General features: G+C 46.9%; 1 pseudogene; it reads right to left on the reverse strand.

Annotated features, from left to right (window-relative positions):
• The window catches only part of LOC112073288 (dedicator of cytokinesis protein 3-like), a 79,758-nt pseudogene that overhangs the window by 17,066 nt on the left and 45,143 nt on the right, over positions 1-17,549 (reverse strand).

The raw sequence follows: 17,549 nt of genomic DNA on the forward strand, positions 1-17,549 counted from the left end.
GAACCAAACTATAATTTCTCCCTGCCAAACTATCCTGTTCTCACAAACCAACTATAGACTGTTTCTCCATGCCCAAACTATACTAGTCTCACAGAACCAAACTATAATGTTCCTCCATAGCCCACCAACATCACTATTCTACAGGAAACCAAAATATAATGCCATCGTTCATTCTAGACACTATACTGTCCCTACCAAACTATACTGTTCTCACATAATCCAAACTATACTTTCTCTTTACCCAAACTTACTGTTCTCACATAACCAACATACTGTTCTCCTATACCCCAAACTATCTTTCTCCATGCCCAAACTATTACCTGTCTCACATGAACCAAACTAATATGTTCTCTATGCCCCAAAACTATACTGTTCTCCATGCTCAACCGGAGGAAAACAGTATAACTGTGTTCTCCATGCCCAACTATATAACTGTTCTCACAGAACCAAACTAAGACTGTTCTCCATGCTCAAAACTATACTGGTCTCGCATGCTCAAACATTACTGTTTCCAACCCAACTATTACTGTTTCCCCATCCCAAAAAACTGTTTCTAGTCCCAAACTTGTACTGTTTCTATGCCCCAAACTTATAGCTTTTCTCTATGCGCCAACTATACTGTTACTTATGCCCAAACTAACTTTCTGACACTACTGTTCTCAACAGAACCAAACTATACTGTTTCCTCCATGACCCAAACTAATACTTTCTCACAGAAAACCACCAACTCTCAAACAACTACTTTCTCCATCCCCAAACTATACTGTTCCACGAGAACCAACTGATCTTTCTCCAGCCCTGCCCAAACTATACTGTTCTCGCAGAACAAACTATGCTCACTGCAAATTTCTGTTCTGCAGAAACATCTCCCAAACTATACTGTACTGGCTCTATTTCTTATTTTCACACTGGGTCTTTCCAGCCAACTATGGTGGATATCCTAACCACATTCCCCCACGTGTAATCTTCGAGCCACACATTTGGTATGGCTGGACTATGTGAGTGGAATGTAACCAGGCCAGGTCAGTACAGCTTGGTTATGCTGGACTATAGTGGAATGTAACCAGGCCAGTGTCATACAGCTTGGTATGCTGGACTATATAGTGGATATGAACCAAGCCAGCTCCATACAGCTGGGTATCGGCTGGACTCAGTAGTCTGGGACATGTAACCAGGCTCAGTACAGTTTGTATGACTGGGACTCCAGTAGTGGACATATGTAACCAGGTCAGTACAGCTTGTATGACTGACTCAGTAGTGGATATGTAACCAGGTCAGTGACAGCTTGGGTATGGCGGACTCAGATATAGGATATTAACCAGGCCTAGAGAGGAACCAGGCTCAGATAGGAGGTAATACTACCTAGAAAGAAGAGACCTAGAGAGGAACCAGGCTCAGAGAGGAGGCCCTTCCTCCTCTAGCTGCACCAGGCAGTATATCATAGCATTCCAATAAGAAGATCCGAGCCTGTATCCACAAAGCATCTCAAAGTGCTGATCTAGGATCAGGTCCCTCTGTCCATCGAATCTTATTCATTATGATCTAAAAGGTTAAACTCATCCGAGATCAGCACTCCTACTGTGAGACGAGATTGTGATAGAAGACGATAGGAATGGTGGGTCTACTGTACCTGTACCTGTCCGTTCTCAGTGATGTTGGGGTACATGGCGGAGCTGGGTCTCTCACGGTGAGGAGGCAGCAGCATCAACATCTCACGGTTGTTCCGGTATTTCTCCGGCAGCGACGGGGAGCCTACCGCAGGGGGAGGGGACACAGAGGAGAACAGAGCATCAAGACTAGACATGAACACTAACATTGACAGCAAGGTCTCAGTTTCGCTGCTCATTGCTAGGGCCCAGAGTTTTTCTTAATTTGCTCATGGCCAGGTCACTTCGTGAGGTCAACTCAAGAGTGAAAGTGCTAGTTAGTTTGGAGAGCTACTCCTTCAGTGGATTTAATGATAAACATCGTGCCATCGTCATCCATAGTGCCAGGAAGCTTTCCCTGACCAGCAAAAAAAAAACGAGTCAATTAAATATTTAGTAGGCTAGCCTCCACTGTGAATAAATAACCTACCTCTGATGCTGTTGGAGGAGTTGACCATCTGGGAGGGTGCTGAGTGGGTGGAGCTCAGGCTGGAGGAGGAAGGACTTGGCTGAGAGAAGAGAAAAAATACAGGAAATGACCTCGTATTCCTCGTGTTATACCTCCGGAAAATAAATCCCCTGAGATACAGGAAATGACCTCGTATTTCTCATTTAATACCTCCCCAAATAAATCTCTGGAAGGTCGAGTAACAGAGCAAAGCAGCAGATGCAGAATTATTGTGGAGTTAACCAGTCAACACTTTTGTTTGGCATTTTAAGGAAGAATCCTAATTTGACATACATGCCCATAACTTCTTCTTAACAACTCTGGTGTCAATCATGAATTGGCAATGAGACATTTGTGCAAAAGAAAAGTGCACTTTCCATATCTCAAGTTAGGATTTTGTATTTTTCTTGAAATGTGGGGCAGAACTGAAAAGCGTGCGAGCAAGGGGCCTACAAACTGATCAGTTACACCAGCTCCTGTCAGGAGAAGGGCCGAAATTCACCAACTTATTTGGGAATACTTGTGATAGGGCTACCCGATAACGTTTACCCCAAGTATACCAATTTAAAGCAATGCTACAGAAACGTTCATTGGTGTTATGTTAACTTCTACATGGGAATGTGTAGAAAGATAAAAAGCTGGAATAAAACATTCTCTCTATAATTCTGACATTTCACATTCTTAAATAAGTGGTGATCCAACTGACAAGACAGGAATTTTTACAAGGATAATGTCAGAATGTGAAAACCTGAGTTTAAAGAATTTGGTAAGGGTATGTAACTTCCGACTTAACGTAGGTTTCTGGGTTACTATTACATTCCTGGAGTGAATTGTAAGTCATTACAATCTATAACTTTCACAGAATGTCTCTATATATTTACATGCCATGAAATATTGTAGTTTGTCTCTCTCCTCCAAATGTTATAGTAGTGCAATTCGATCACTGTATGGTTGCTCTGTGTTTATGTGTTACACTGTTTCTCCTTTGCCCTCATTCTTTGTCTGCTCACAACAGGGTATTGTGTTGGCTCCTTGGCTTATTCTAGAGAGTAGATTGCCCGCTTGGATACTCTAATACCAGGGTATTCAACTCTTACCCACATGTCCGGGAGCCTTCTGTTTTCTTTCTACTGATAATTAATTGACCCACCAAATCAGTCCCAATTAGAGGACAATGAAAAAACGCAGTTGAACTGCTTCAAGGTCAAGAGTTGAGTTTGAGGCTCTGGTAAAAGGAAGCAGTAAGTTACATAGTTGGCTCGTCTCCAATAAAGGGACCCATTTTTTGTCTGCACATGGACACCTTTTACGAGGTCATGAAAGAACACCAAGATTACACACAGGGCCTCACACACACACCACACACACAACGCACACACACACAACACACCACACCAAACACCAGCGAGTTACACACACGTGATAGTGGCCAGAGGCTGTATATAATAAGTGGCTCTTGATCAACAGGCTGTCCTCCTCTCCTCATTAGCATGCTGGCCCCACTGTTTGGGTATACAGGTGGGCCACAGTGAGGGGTCCTGTCCTGTATGGGTAGGGAGGACAGGAAGTGAGGGTGGGCTTAGTGACCAACACCTCAGCAGGAGGTGTGGTGTGCGTCTAGAGATATTAAAGCATGGTTCCTCCAACACAACCTGATTTTTAGGAATACAATAATGGGTTGCACATGCGCACAACAGACACACACACACACCATCCAAATCCCTCCCATTCCACCAGCACAGCTTTACAGCACGTTAGCCCCGGGCCACCTAGCCCCGGGGTTCAGAGGTCGGTCTCGGTGATGAATCCCCTGGTGGAGGGGAACCCAAAGCTGGTTGTGCACTCCATTGGTTTATGTGTTTCCACTTAAGCAGGATTTACTGTTGAGCAGCCTTGCTGCTTGTCAGAGACTTGTAAAGACATTCTCCCTCCCAGCTAGCCTCTGTGTCTGGCGTATTAGCTGACTTAGGGACGAGGAGAGAACGACGGGAATTGAGGAATGGAGAATGACCACCACCTAAGGAAAATTACACGCCCTCGTAATCCTTCAATGACCTCTGATCGCATTTCACTACAAGATTGGGAGTTAAGTTACTTAGCCCAGGGCTCTTTCCAGTATCGGAAGTGCAGGAGTGTCATTGTCCTCTCCACTCATTAGAAGTCATGACTGGTCCTCTCTCTTCTCTTACAGCTCGGGTTTGTGTCAGTGATTACACAAGGCAGAAAGGCACGAGGTATCACGTTTAATTGTTAGCGTCTCATTACTCCCTCACCCTCTCTCTTCTCTTTCCCACGTTTCAATTTCAATTCATTTCAATTAGTCATTGCATCCGCCTGTACATTTCTCTCTCTCTCTCTTTCTCTCTCTCACTCTCTCAGGCTGTCGAAATCGTCACGACTGCAGGCAGCTGTATTTGGCTGTCAGCAGACATGTGCTCCTTGAGAATTGCTTCTGGGCAGCACAGAGACATACTGAGACAAGTTAACGAACTTCTCATACAGTAGTTGCCTGGGCTTTAGAGCAAACAAACACCTAACATCCATTCAACATTTTAAGAGTCCAAGATGTATGCCACTGCTACATTCTTTTAGAATTTATAGTATTTGCAACATCATTTGATTATTGTAAACTCTATTGAAGTCTAACTCTATTAGTTTTTACCCATTGATAACTAAATAATCTCATTATACAGATCAAATGTGTTTTATTTCAAAATTCCACTTCCTAATTAAAACATACACGTGTTTTATTAATGGCATGTTATGATACACAGATCATATAATGATGACAGGTTTGTAGTATTCCACTGTATTGCTATGGTGCAGTGGGACCCATAAATTATACACATGTGTAGTCTATTCTATTTACATGCGTTATGTCTTTGGGTTTGTAAATTGGAACTTTTCCCTGCGCGTTTATCACTATTACGAATAGGTTCACCGGTATACGTCACCCTCCCAAAATATATTTTCACATGCGCTGTTGTTTTTTATACAATGGTGTGGAGACGCTTTGTTCTCCTAAACATTCAACCCTGTGAGAAGTATTGGTGGAAAAGCAACAGGATACCGCGCTAGTAGACCTAATAAAGGGTTAGTTGTCTGTCTGGCAAACTTTCCACAACATTTACAAAGTTTAAGAAAACAGACTATTAACCATATTATGCTGGGATGTAAGATTTCTTTGGTCGTAGTGAGAGCCATGGACTGACACCAACCAGACTAGGACTTTTTGTTGTGTAGTTTTCGCTGGAGAGTGAACTAGAGAGGGACTCACTACTTTAAGGAGGCGAGCGTCTGGATAATTACAGACAAGGACGGGCGCTCGGGCGTTTTCTCCTCATTTGTTCGTTAATGGGAGTATTTCAAAGTTCGCACTGATTTTTCTAGTTGATTTGGCGTTTCTTCTTTTCTAAACATATAAATAGTGTCGATTAGGTGATCTCTCTTCGTACCAAATGTCCCCCCTGTAAATTTGGTTTATGACAGAAAGCGCACGGTAGCGACGCTGCGAGAGCTCAACAATTAAACTTTTCAAGATGAAAACCCTGCACTGTACTCAGCTTCAATTGTGTTACTGCGATTTAGGTATTGCAATATGTGCTGAATGTATTCTATTGATAAAGGGAACATAGCACTTGCTCTGAGTTTTTTTTAGTGCAAACTGGTTGCACTTCCCACAGTCTGAAGGCATTTGGAGCAGTGTTATCCGCAGTTTTTTTGTAGCCAAGGAATGCTGATGATTTCGGCTGACGGGGACAACTTTCTTCAAGACAGAGGTTGTCCGTCAGTAGCAGACAATTTGCGAATGTCACGGAGTAAACATTGCGCCCACCGGGCATACTTCATAACCATAGACATTATGGGCCAGGCGACCAGGCAGCCGCCTCGTAGAACCCGCGCGGACATAGCAGTTGGTGACAGTTTTCTCCCCTACTAAAACCCAGGCGGACGGCGCCAGTCTTGACAGTTTCTCCCAACCTCTGGACACGTATTGGGAGGCTGGTAAAGTTTGTGGCGGGTGGGGGGAGGGAACAGGAAAAGTACACAATGAGAAAGCTTTTAACTGGTCTCTAGGGGACCCACGTTGGCTCAATTTTAAGTGTTGCTATTGATACTTGTTAACTGTAAATCACGTCCCAAAACAAAACACGAAAGGGAAGCGTCTATTTCTCAAAGCGCTTGAGGCGCAAAGTTACATTCCATCCTCGGTGCCCAAACATATGGTTGGCCATTCGGGTCATTCCATCTTCAACATGTTCCGAGGAGCTTTTCTGTTTTGACGGTGATCAGTTTTCATAGAAACCTGAAGTCCAGTGAAAATGGTATGGTGCTCTTGAGTTAAAAAATGACCTGTTTGTGTGTTATCCAAGTCTAGGGTGCACTTGACTGCGAAGATGATTGGCTGTCTGTGTTCAGCAGATGTAACAATAGCCTCCAATTACCAATTCTTGATTAACTTCATGTTTGTTTTTACATTGTTACAACATTGTAACTGTTCGGTTAATGTGTTTAGGAGGGAGCTCCTGTGTGTTCTTGAGGGCCCCATGCAAAGCACTTGTTGTTTTTTTTGTGTGATGGAATTGTTACTTTGGAGGTTATGATTAAATTGTTGCAAATTGCATTGATTGAATATTTCAGTCCTGAATATGTGATGTTGGTGTCAATCGTGGCTACATTTTGTTCCCCTGTCATTTTTCCCCAACCTTTAAGTTTTGTTTTAGTCCCGTATAAGTACACTTCAAAGAACCTGAACACAAGTGCACTGTTGACACAATATCACTTTGATATTCCAGCCAATTGGAGTGTAGCCAAGGCCTATGGGTCCTCAGGAAGGCATCCCCAGGAGCTTTCAATGTTAGTATGTCAAAATGCAATTGTCATTCCTCAATCCACATAGCCGCATACCAATCCACTCTTCCAAAGTGCATGGCAAATCGTGCAATTAAGTTATGGAAAGGTTACACTGATCACATTAATTCCCCTTTGCTCTTGTTCTTTGTAGGGCCCGGTACATGTATTGGATTACATGTGTGTGTGGCCATATCTATCTCAGTGACCATAGAGTTCATGTGTTGTGCTCTTTTCCCCCATGTGAATGGTGGGGAGTTCATTGAAGAATCAATGTGTTCATTTGGTCTGACTGGTCAGTAGATAAATGGATGTGAATGGCCTAACCATGTGGGACAGAGACAACGGGTTGCTTGTGTGTGTGCTGCGGCCACGTGGTGTGTGAGAAACCCCGAGATGAGGTCCTAGGCTTTGACTCTGGTGGGACCGATCCAGCCAGGCAACTTTAACCAGATTTATTACACTGGATTGCAAATTGTCTATCAGTGCCTTCATCTTACGTCTTTCCTCTGGCTTGCAGCTGGGAACCACAACACACCACACGAACAGGTGACACCTCCTTCATAGGTACAGAAGCCCTTATCACACATCCTCTCCATCCACAGGTACCTGAGGACTGACCCTTTGGTCTTTTAAGATCTTTTACACCATAATATCATTATGATGCACAGCGAGAGAGACATGATTCTGACTTTAATGTCCCTCAACATTTTTCCATGTGGTCACTCTTCAGGTTTTTGAGTCCAGTTAAACAGAATTTGTCCACGTGTTAATGAAGAGACCATTTTCTTCCACTAGCTTGGGCTTGAATGGTATAAATCGCAACACCGTGCTAATACTCACTGCCCCGTGGCACCTTCACATCTGTGCTATGAAGTGCTTTAAAACGCTGGTCGTGGCTCACATCAACACCCATCATTCCCCAGAAACCCTAGACCCACTCAATTCGCATTCACCCCCAACAGATCCACAGAGAGCAATCTCTATTGCACTCCACACTGCCCTTTCCCACGGAACAAAAGGGAGCACCTACGTGGAATGCCTGCTCTGAAAACAGCTCTGCATTCACACCATAGTGGCCCTCAAGCTCATCACTAAGCAAAGAACCTGGAACGAACACCCTCCTCTGTAAACTGGATCCCTGGACTTGCTTAACGGCCGCACCATGGTAGGTTAGCAAACAACATCCGCCACTCTGGACCTTCAACAGGCGACCCCTCAGAGTGTGTGCCTTAGCCCCTTCTGTACTCCTGTTCACCCCCACTGTGTGTAGCGCACGACTACAACACCTCATTAAGATTGCCAACGTCACAGCGGTGGTAGGCCTATCCACGACGACATGAGACAGCTATAGTAAAGGCAGTCAGAGGACCTTGCCGTGTGGATGCCAGACAACAACCTCTCACTCAACGTGAGCAGACCAAAGGAGTATCGTGACTACAGGAAAAAGAGACCGAGACACCCCATGCACATTACGGTTATTATAGGGAGAAGGTTGAGACGTCAAAGTTCCTTTGTGTACACTTTACTAGACTATCATGTCAAACACACCAACACAGTTCGTTGAGGAGAACGGCTATGGCTATCCCCCTCAGAGCCTGAAAATTGACATTGAGTCCTCAGATCCTCAAAAAGTTTTACAGCTGCACCTCGAGCATCTGACTCGTTTCACCGTGGTATGTAACTGCTCGCAACTCGCAAGGTCTCAGAGGTAGTGCTACGCCAGTACATACAATGGCCAGCTGATGCATCCAGCCTCTAAATATGCCAGTTCAGAGCACCCCTAAAAACTGCATGAATCCAGCCACCCAAGTCATAGGACTGTTCTCTCATGCTACCACAGGCAAGCAGTACCGCATACTCTTGCAGAAAGTGGCTGATATACACTCTCTGAACTCTAGGCTGGCCTCATTATCGACTGGTCGATTTTGTCCAATAGCTGTTGGTCGACAACATTTTTAGTGAGCGAGTGGCAATATACACTTAGCGTTAAAAGTTGGGTCACTTTAAGAAATGTCCTTGTTTTTGAAAAAATAAACTTTTTGTAAATTGAAATAACATCAAATTGATCAAAATTCAGTTAAGAACCATTGTTATTTTGTAAATGACTATTGTATGGAAACGGTGATTTTTATGGAATTTTCCTACAAGGCGTGCAGAGGGGCCCGTAGATCCAGTAACCACACTCCTGATTATCCAATGCACTTTGTTTAGCTAATACCAGTTTATCATTTTAAAAGGCTAACTTGATCATTAGAAAACCGGTTGCAATTATGTTAGCACAGCATAAACAGCAGACTCTATTCGCGATCCAATATTATATTTTTTTCGGACACCGTACTGGACTTCTAACTCACACACCCCACCGTATACAAACTGACACTGACACTCCAACACACACACACAACACACACACACACACACACACAAACACAACACACCACACACACACAACACACACACACACACACACACACACACACACACACACACACACACACACACACAACACACCACACACAGCACACACAACACACACATTCAATTCCTTCACCACTCTACACACGCTGTGCTACTCTCGGTATATCTAGCATAGTCACTTTAGCCTACCTACATGTACAATTACCCCTACCTTACATTGTACTAAACCCACTACATGTACATATTACCCCTACTACATGTACATATTACGGGACCCCTTGTATATAGCCTTTTGTTATTCAAATCAAATCAAAACTTTATTGTCACATGCGGCGAATTACAACAGTTTAACCTATAACCGTGAACCATGCGTACTTAAGCCCTTAACCAACAATGTAGTCCAGAAGAGTTAAGCAAAATATTACCAAATAACTTAAAGTAAAAAAAATTATTAAAAAGTTACACAATAAATAACCAATAATGACTATATAAGGTACCGGTACTGAGTTAATGTGCGGGGTAACAGATAGTCAAGTAAATGTACATGTAGTAGGGTGTGTTTACTGTTTTCCTTAGTTTACTTATCACATTTTATTTGCCTTGTGAAATATATAATGACTGTGCTAATCCCCAGAACACCATGTTATGTAAGTAACTGAAAGGTTTAATTACTGTAGCCACAGCTGCCAAAAACTCACTAATCTGTGCTGTTTCAGTCAGTTATTTCCTGTAGAAGTAAGCACAGCCAGCAAGATATTCATTGTTTACAATCCCCAGCGTTTATGAAAACCTTTACATTCAAAGGCATCAGCACAATGATTCCCAATATTCTTCTGCAACCAAAAATGCATGCATATTTTAGTTTTGTCAGTACTAATGCTTTTCTATGCCTTTGTCTCTGGGCCTACATGAATGCCCTTGTGAAAGCCTGGTGCCTGAGCCTATTGAAACATCTAACACTACTAGTACAGATTAGTAACAGCCATTTGGGGTTGCAGCTTCTCAGTAACCAATGAATTGAAGTCATACTTACAAGTTTTTTCTGACATACAATTATCTGGCTAATTGGTTGTCGTGACTACAGATGAGAGGACGTTTATTTGAAAGGAAAAACAAAACCTGCGACACTCGGCCCTCCTTGAATGGTTACACCCCTGCACTACAAGTTTTATAATTCCGTTCCTCCTGCACAGCTGATCAAATAAGATCACATCCTGTAGTCCACCCACCTCTACTGTTATTGTTTACTCCACTACATTCATAACTACATCAGAAGTCCTGTGTACAAAAGTAAATTACCAGGGAGTGAAGTGAAATTCCAGTTCAAGAAGAATTAATTAATTATAATTATCGATAACCATTAACCCGTGCATGACTAGAGTGATCATCGTTCATTAGTACTCAAGCGTGAGGTCTTGGCCATCTGTCATGCCGTATGACATTTGCTAGGAGCCCCTCTGCCTGAGGTTCTTAAACCACCGCTAGATGTGTTAAATGAGAAACCTTTGTGAACCAAATTTATTTGTGGTTACAGCAGGTAAACAAAACCTAACCATAACAATTTGGGCTGTTAAGGATTTAAAAGTATATGCCCACTCACACTCTTACACATGTTTGGTCTGACCAATCCTTAAAAGTTCTAGGCACTGCTGTTGCATTTTGGGTACGATGGCATCTCTGCTGTCTTGAACAGGTAGTAGGACTGGAGCCTGACCACTCTGTTCTTTGAAATGAGGTTTCAGCAAATCCTAATGGATTGAACTTTGTAGATGTGGCATGGTATATTCTGTATCTAGCTTACCATAAAATAATGTTAAAAGGCAGCTATGCCTGCTTACTTTCCACAATGTTAGTGTGTATGGGATGCAAGGTGTGTATGGATCAGTGTTGTATGATGTAGGTGTGTATGATGCAAGGTTATGAGCAAGTGTGTATGATGCTGGTGTTGTATGGATGCATTTTGTTGGTCTGGATGCAGTGTGATGGATGCAGTGTATATGATGCAGTGTGATATGGGATGCGTTGTACTGGTGTAGGGGTAGCATGGCAGGTGTGTATATCAGTGTGTATGGATGCAGGTGTTGATGGATCATGTAGGTGTAGTGTTATGGAGCAAGGATAGTTATGGATGCAGGTGTGTATGAAATCAGGTTAGATGAAAGTGTGTATGGATGAGGTGTGTATGGTGTAGTGGTAGGATGAGTTGTGTATGGAGCAGGTTTATGAGCAGGTGTGTATGGATGCAGGTGTGTATGCTGTAGTGGGATGTATGGATGTTAGGAATGTATGAGATGCAGTGGTGTATGCGATGCAGTGTGTATGGATGCAGTATGGTATGGATGTAGGTGTGTAATGGATGCTAGGCTGTGTTATGGATCAGTGTGTATGATGCAGGTGTAGTGTAGGTTTATGTGAGTGTGAGATGCAGGTGATGGTTAGGTGTGTATGGATGACAGGTGGGTAGGATGCAGTGTGTATGGAATGCGGTGTGTAGATGCAGTGTTAGATGCAGGTGTGTATGAGTAGGTATGATGCAGTTTAAATACAGGTTATGATTGCAGCTGGTATGATGCAGTGGTATGGATCAGGTATGGAGGGGTTATGTGTGAGTGTGTATGATGAGTGTGTATGGAGCAGTTATGGATGCAGAGTGGTATGGCAGTAGGTGTGATGATACATGTAGGTGAGGAGGTAGGTGCAGGGTTATGATGATAGTGTTAATGGGTGGAATGGAAAGTACATCCTACAGCATAAACACAGACACACCTTAGTCCTCCTCGGCAACGTTTTCGACCAGTAGTCAAACAAGTTGATTGCTCTATTCGGTCGCTCTAATTCAGGGGTCAAATCTATGGCCGGCCTAGGTCTGCTGCTTTTTTCCACATAAAGCCTATCATAAGAGGAGTTCCTTACTAATTAGACCTCATCAATCAAGTACGAAAACCCGCAGACACTCGCCCTCCGGGATGATTTGACATTACTCTAATTTTGATCACATATCTGGCAAGCGACAGCGTCCTCTTGTATTCACCTATCAGGATTCCAAAGGGCTCTGTCATCCCAGTCTGCATGGATGCAGCCTCAACAGTAGTAATCAGAACCATTTTGTTAGATTGAGGAAATAGTATATGCTAAATTTCAGACCCAATTTCCCCCCCGTACAGTATGGAGTGGGTTCTGTCTCCATCTAAGCGCTATGTTGATACTTCTGCTTATCCGCCTTGTGAATTTATTAGTGAGCCATTCAGGCCCAATGTATTTGAATGTGTCGTGCACATGTCAAACTTAAACCCATGTGTAAGATTCTCCCCTTCCTCAAACTATAAGATTGGGGTTAGTTGCTTGCCGTTCTGCCTTCCGGGCTCCACCTTCACTCCACCCTCACCCACTCACAACCCCACACGCCCCGCCCACACCACAACCCTAACCCCCACCGCCCCCTCACGCCCCGCCGCCCTGCACCCACCCACCACGCCGGAACTCCCAACCCTAACCCCCGCCCACCCTTCCAACTCACCCACCCCCCTCCACCACTCCCTCCACCTCGCATGCTCCCCCCCCCCTTCCCCCCCCTCCGCCCCAACCCTCTCCAAACCCCCCCCCCTCCCTCCACCTCACCTCAACCACCACTCTCCCCCTCTCCCCCCGCCCCTCCCAACCCCAACCCCAACCTCCCCCCTCCCTCTTCCGCCTTCCCCCCTCCCCTCCGTCACCCTAATCCCCACGCCCCACGCCCCCTCCTCCGCCCTCCGCCTCCACCCCCCCCCCCTCCGGCCCCCCGTCGTCTGCCCCCCCCGCTCACCTCCGCCCCTTTCCCCCCCCCTACAACCCAGCCCTCCGGCTCACCACCACCACCCCGCCCGTCCCCACTCCCACCCCTGCCCCCCCCCACCCCCCGTCGCCCCCCCACCCCCCCCCCACCCCTCTCCTACCCCACACCTCCGCTCCTATCCCCCCCCTCTCTCCTCTACCCCCCCCCACCCACCCACAGGCACACCCTCCCCCCCCCCCACCCTCCCCCCTCCCACCCCCCTCCCCCTACCACCCACCCCTCCCCTCCACCCCCCTCACCCCGACCCCCCCCCCCTCCACCCTCCAGGCAGATAACGAACACCGCCCCTCCCCCCCAACTCCCACCACCCCCCCCGGGCACACCCCCCCTACCACACCACGCCCCCCCCCCCTCACCCCCTGCCACCTCCACCACTCCCCTCCTCCCCCCAAACACCCACCCTCACTCTCACGCCCCGAACCCCTCCCCCGCGACCTCCCCCTCCCCGCCCCTCACTGGAGGTGGTGAACCCGACGGACAGTTGGAGCCGCCAGGACGAGTGGCGGATAGACCCACAGCGATTCAGTGGACTGAGGGGGAGAGAGGAGCAGGAGGGGTTGGGATGGAGGGTGGCATTGGTGGGGGAGAGGAGGGAGGGAAAAGGCGAGAGGAGGAAGGGAAGCGTTGCCTGGCAGCTCCGGAGGGAAGGGGGAAGGTGGGTGGGGGACGCACAGTGAGAATATGACAGGGAGAGAGGAGAATGAGGGTAGAAGCGGTGCGGTGGGGGAGAGGAGGGGTATGAGGAAAGAGAGGGATACAAGTGTGAATGAATGAAAGAATTGTGGTACGTAGTGATACTTGCTATAGTGAGACCAGTTCAGGCAGAGAAACAAAGAGAAGAGAGAGAGAGTCAGAGAGACAGAGAGAGAGACATCAGAGAGAGATGAGGACAGAGGACACAGAGACCAGAGAGAAGAGACACAGAGACGGACAGAGGACAGAAAGAGAGCAGAGCACGAGACCACAGAGAGAGAGAAGACAGAGACACAGAGGAGAGGCAGAGACAGAAGAACACAGAGAGAGGAGAGAGACAGAGAAGAGACCAGAGAGATGACGACCGAGAGGAGAGGAGAGAGAGACAGACCCAGACCGAAACCGACGAGAGAGCAGAAGACAGAGAACCAAAGACAGAGAGGACACAGAGAGACATAAGAGAGACAGAGAACCAGGAGAGACAGAGAGAAGACGACCGAGAGGAGACGAGAGAGAGAGAATTGAGAGAGAGGAGGCACAGAGAGCAGACAAGAGAAAGAGACGACCCGAGAGAGAGAGAGAGCACAAGAGAGAGATAGAGAGAGGAGAGAGAGAGAGAGAGAGAAGAGAGAGAGAGAGATGACGAGCGACGAGAGAGAGAGAGAAGAGACGAGAGAGAGTAGACGACGAATGACGAGACCAAGACGGTGACAGGGCAGTGAAGATGAGTATGTTGTGTTTGTGTCGGAACTCGCTGAGAAACCACTGAAGATTTACCATGGGGGTCGAGGAGAAAAGGCCCCGGGAGGGACCTTGGCAGACTTGCTGTTGCTGCAGTGTGTATGTGTGTATATAGACGTGTTTACCAGTGGTGTTTGCGCGTGTGTTTGCGCGTCGTGTTGCGCGTGTGTGTACGGTGCGCGTTGTGTGTCTTTGCGCGTGTGTGTTAGTGCGCGGTGTGTGTGTGTGCGCGTGAGGATTGTGTGCGGCGTGTGTGTGCGTGCGTGCGCGTGCGTGCGTGCGTGCGTGCACGTGCCGTGCGGTGCGAGTGACCATACCTGTGGCCTGTGCATTGACTTCGAGCTTGTCGTGGGTCTCATGGGGGCTGTGCGTACCAGCGGATTGCCTCTCGGGGGTGCTGGCACCAGAACAGGCAGGACTCAGCTTGTCCAGCCCCGGCAGACCCTAATGGACACAGAGTTTCTCAAATATTCATTACGTGAGGAGACGTCATTGTTGGAAAGGAACGTTAGAAGTGTTGTCATCCCCTCTATGAGGGGCTCGCGGAACAGGCACAGAAACACACACTCAACACAGTTTGTCATTCCCCTATGAGGGCCGGAAGGGGACCACCCACCGTTTGACCCTCCCAGACCGGCGGACAGGACAAAACACACAACTCCACACAGGTTTGTTCCAAAACCCTATGAGGGGACGGACAGGGGACAAAACACACACTACAAACCAGCTTGTCATCCCCTATGAGGGCTGACAGGCGGACAAAAACCACACACTCACACAGTTGTCCATCCCTAATGAGGGGCGACAGGGGACAAAACACACACTCACACATTGTATCTGAGGGGCCGAGGGAACACACATGCACATTGTTCCCCGTATGAGGGGCCGGACAGGGGACAAAACAACACACTCACACCAGTTTGTCATTCCCCCCTGAATGAGGGCGCCGGACAGGGGACAAAAAACCACAACCCACAACTCACACAGTTTGTCACCCCTATGAGGGGGCTGCGACCAGGGGATCAAAAACACACACTCACACAGTCTGTCACGTCCCCTAGGAGCGGGCTGCGACACGGGGACCAAAAACACACAGCTCACACAGTGTGGTCATCCCCTATCGAGGGGCCGGACAGTGGGACAAAAACACACACTCACACAGTGTTGTCATCATAGTACGTAAGCGATTTCAATGCCCGAAAAAAACTTATGTTGAATTCAAATTATTTGTATTTCTGAATTTACATTTTAAATTAATATATTTTATACATTTGTTCAGTGCACAAAAAAAAAATGGAACTTTATTTCATTGATTTGAAACTGAATCAAATTAATATTGCAAGTTCAGTTGACAATTTAATGAATATTACAATTTCAAATATCTCCTATACATTCAGCGCATGGTAGATATTGCATTACCATTTTCTGTGAAACTATAAATTCAAGCATATTCAAAACTCTCAGATTCAATTTTCGAATTCAGATCTTGAAATTCGAGATTAAGAACCAGCAGTACCAACATCCTGGTACTTTGCAGCCAGGGTGAGAAGAAGAGAACATATAGAATAAAAACAGACTTCTTGTTAAACAGGTTTCTGGCAGTTCTTGGAGAAGCCAATGTGGGCCCCGGTACCTAGTCAAGTTATTCCAACTGAATGTATTCAACCTGAAATGTTGTCTTTCCGCATTTAACCCCTCTGCAACAGAGAGTTGCGGAAGTCTGCTGTTAATCGAACATCTTCAGCGCCAGGGAACAGTGGGGTTAACTGCTTTACTCAGGGGCAGAACGACACATGTTGACCTTGTCAGTCCTAGGATAGATCCAGCAACCTTCCGGTTTACTGGCCCAACGCATCTAACACTAGCTACCTGCCCGCCCCTACACTCTACACCACTAGGCCCCTACCTGCCGCCTCTACACTCTTAACCACTAGGCTTAGCCTCTGCCGCCTTACACTCTAACCACGTAGGCTACCTGCCGCCCCCTACACTCTAACCACTAGGGCACCTGCCGCCTCTACACTCTAACCACTAGGCTACCTGCCGGCCCTTCTTTCTACCCACTTCTAACCACTAGGCTACACTTGCCGCCTCTTACACTACTTCTAACCACTAGGCTAGCCTGCCTGCCCCTACACTCTAACCACTAGGCGCTACCTGCGCCTCTACACTCTAACCACTCGGCTACCTGCCCGCCCCTACACTCTAACCACTAGGCCTTACCTTGCCGGCCCCCGTACACTCTAACCACTAGGCTTACCCTGCCGCCTCTACACTCTAACCACTAGGCTACCTTGCCTGTCCCCTACACTCTAACCCACTAGGCTACCTGCCGCCTCTACAACTCTAACCACTAGGCACCTGCCGCCCTACACTCTAACCACTAGGCTTACCTGCCGCCTCTACACTCTAACCACTAGGCTACCTGCCGGCCGTCTACACTCTTAACCACTAGGCTACCTGCCGCCCTCTACACTCTAACCACTAGGCTACCTGCCGCCTCTACACTCTAACCAGAGGCACCTGCCGCCTCTACACTCTAACCACTCAGGCCCTACCCCCTGCGCCTCTACCACTCTAACACTAGGCTACCTGCCGCTTAACACTCATAACCAACCTAGGCTACTTTGCCGCCTCTACACTCTAACCACTAGGCTACCTGGCCACCTCTACACTCTAACCACTAGGCTAACCTGCCGCCTCTACCACTCTAACCACTAGGCTACCTATGCCGCCTCTACAACTCCTCAAACCACTAGGCTACGTCCTGCCGCCTCTACACTCTAACCACTTAGGCTACCTCCGCCTCTACACTCTCAAACCCCAAACTAGGCTACCTGCGCCTCTACACCCTCTAACCACTAGGCTAACCTGGCCGCCTCCTTACACTCAACCACTAGGCTACCTGCCGGCCTCT

This window comes from Salvelinus sp. IW2-2015, unplaced genomic scaffold (assembly GCF_002910315.2).
Source record: "Salvelinus sp. IW2-2015 unplaced genomic scaffold, ASM291031v2 Un_scaffold2210, whole genome shotgun sequence".
NCBI classification, from domain to species: Eukaryota; Metazoa; Chordata; class Actinopteri; order Salmoniformes; family Salmonidae; genus Salvelinus; species Salvelinus sp. IW2-2015.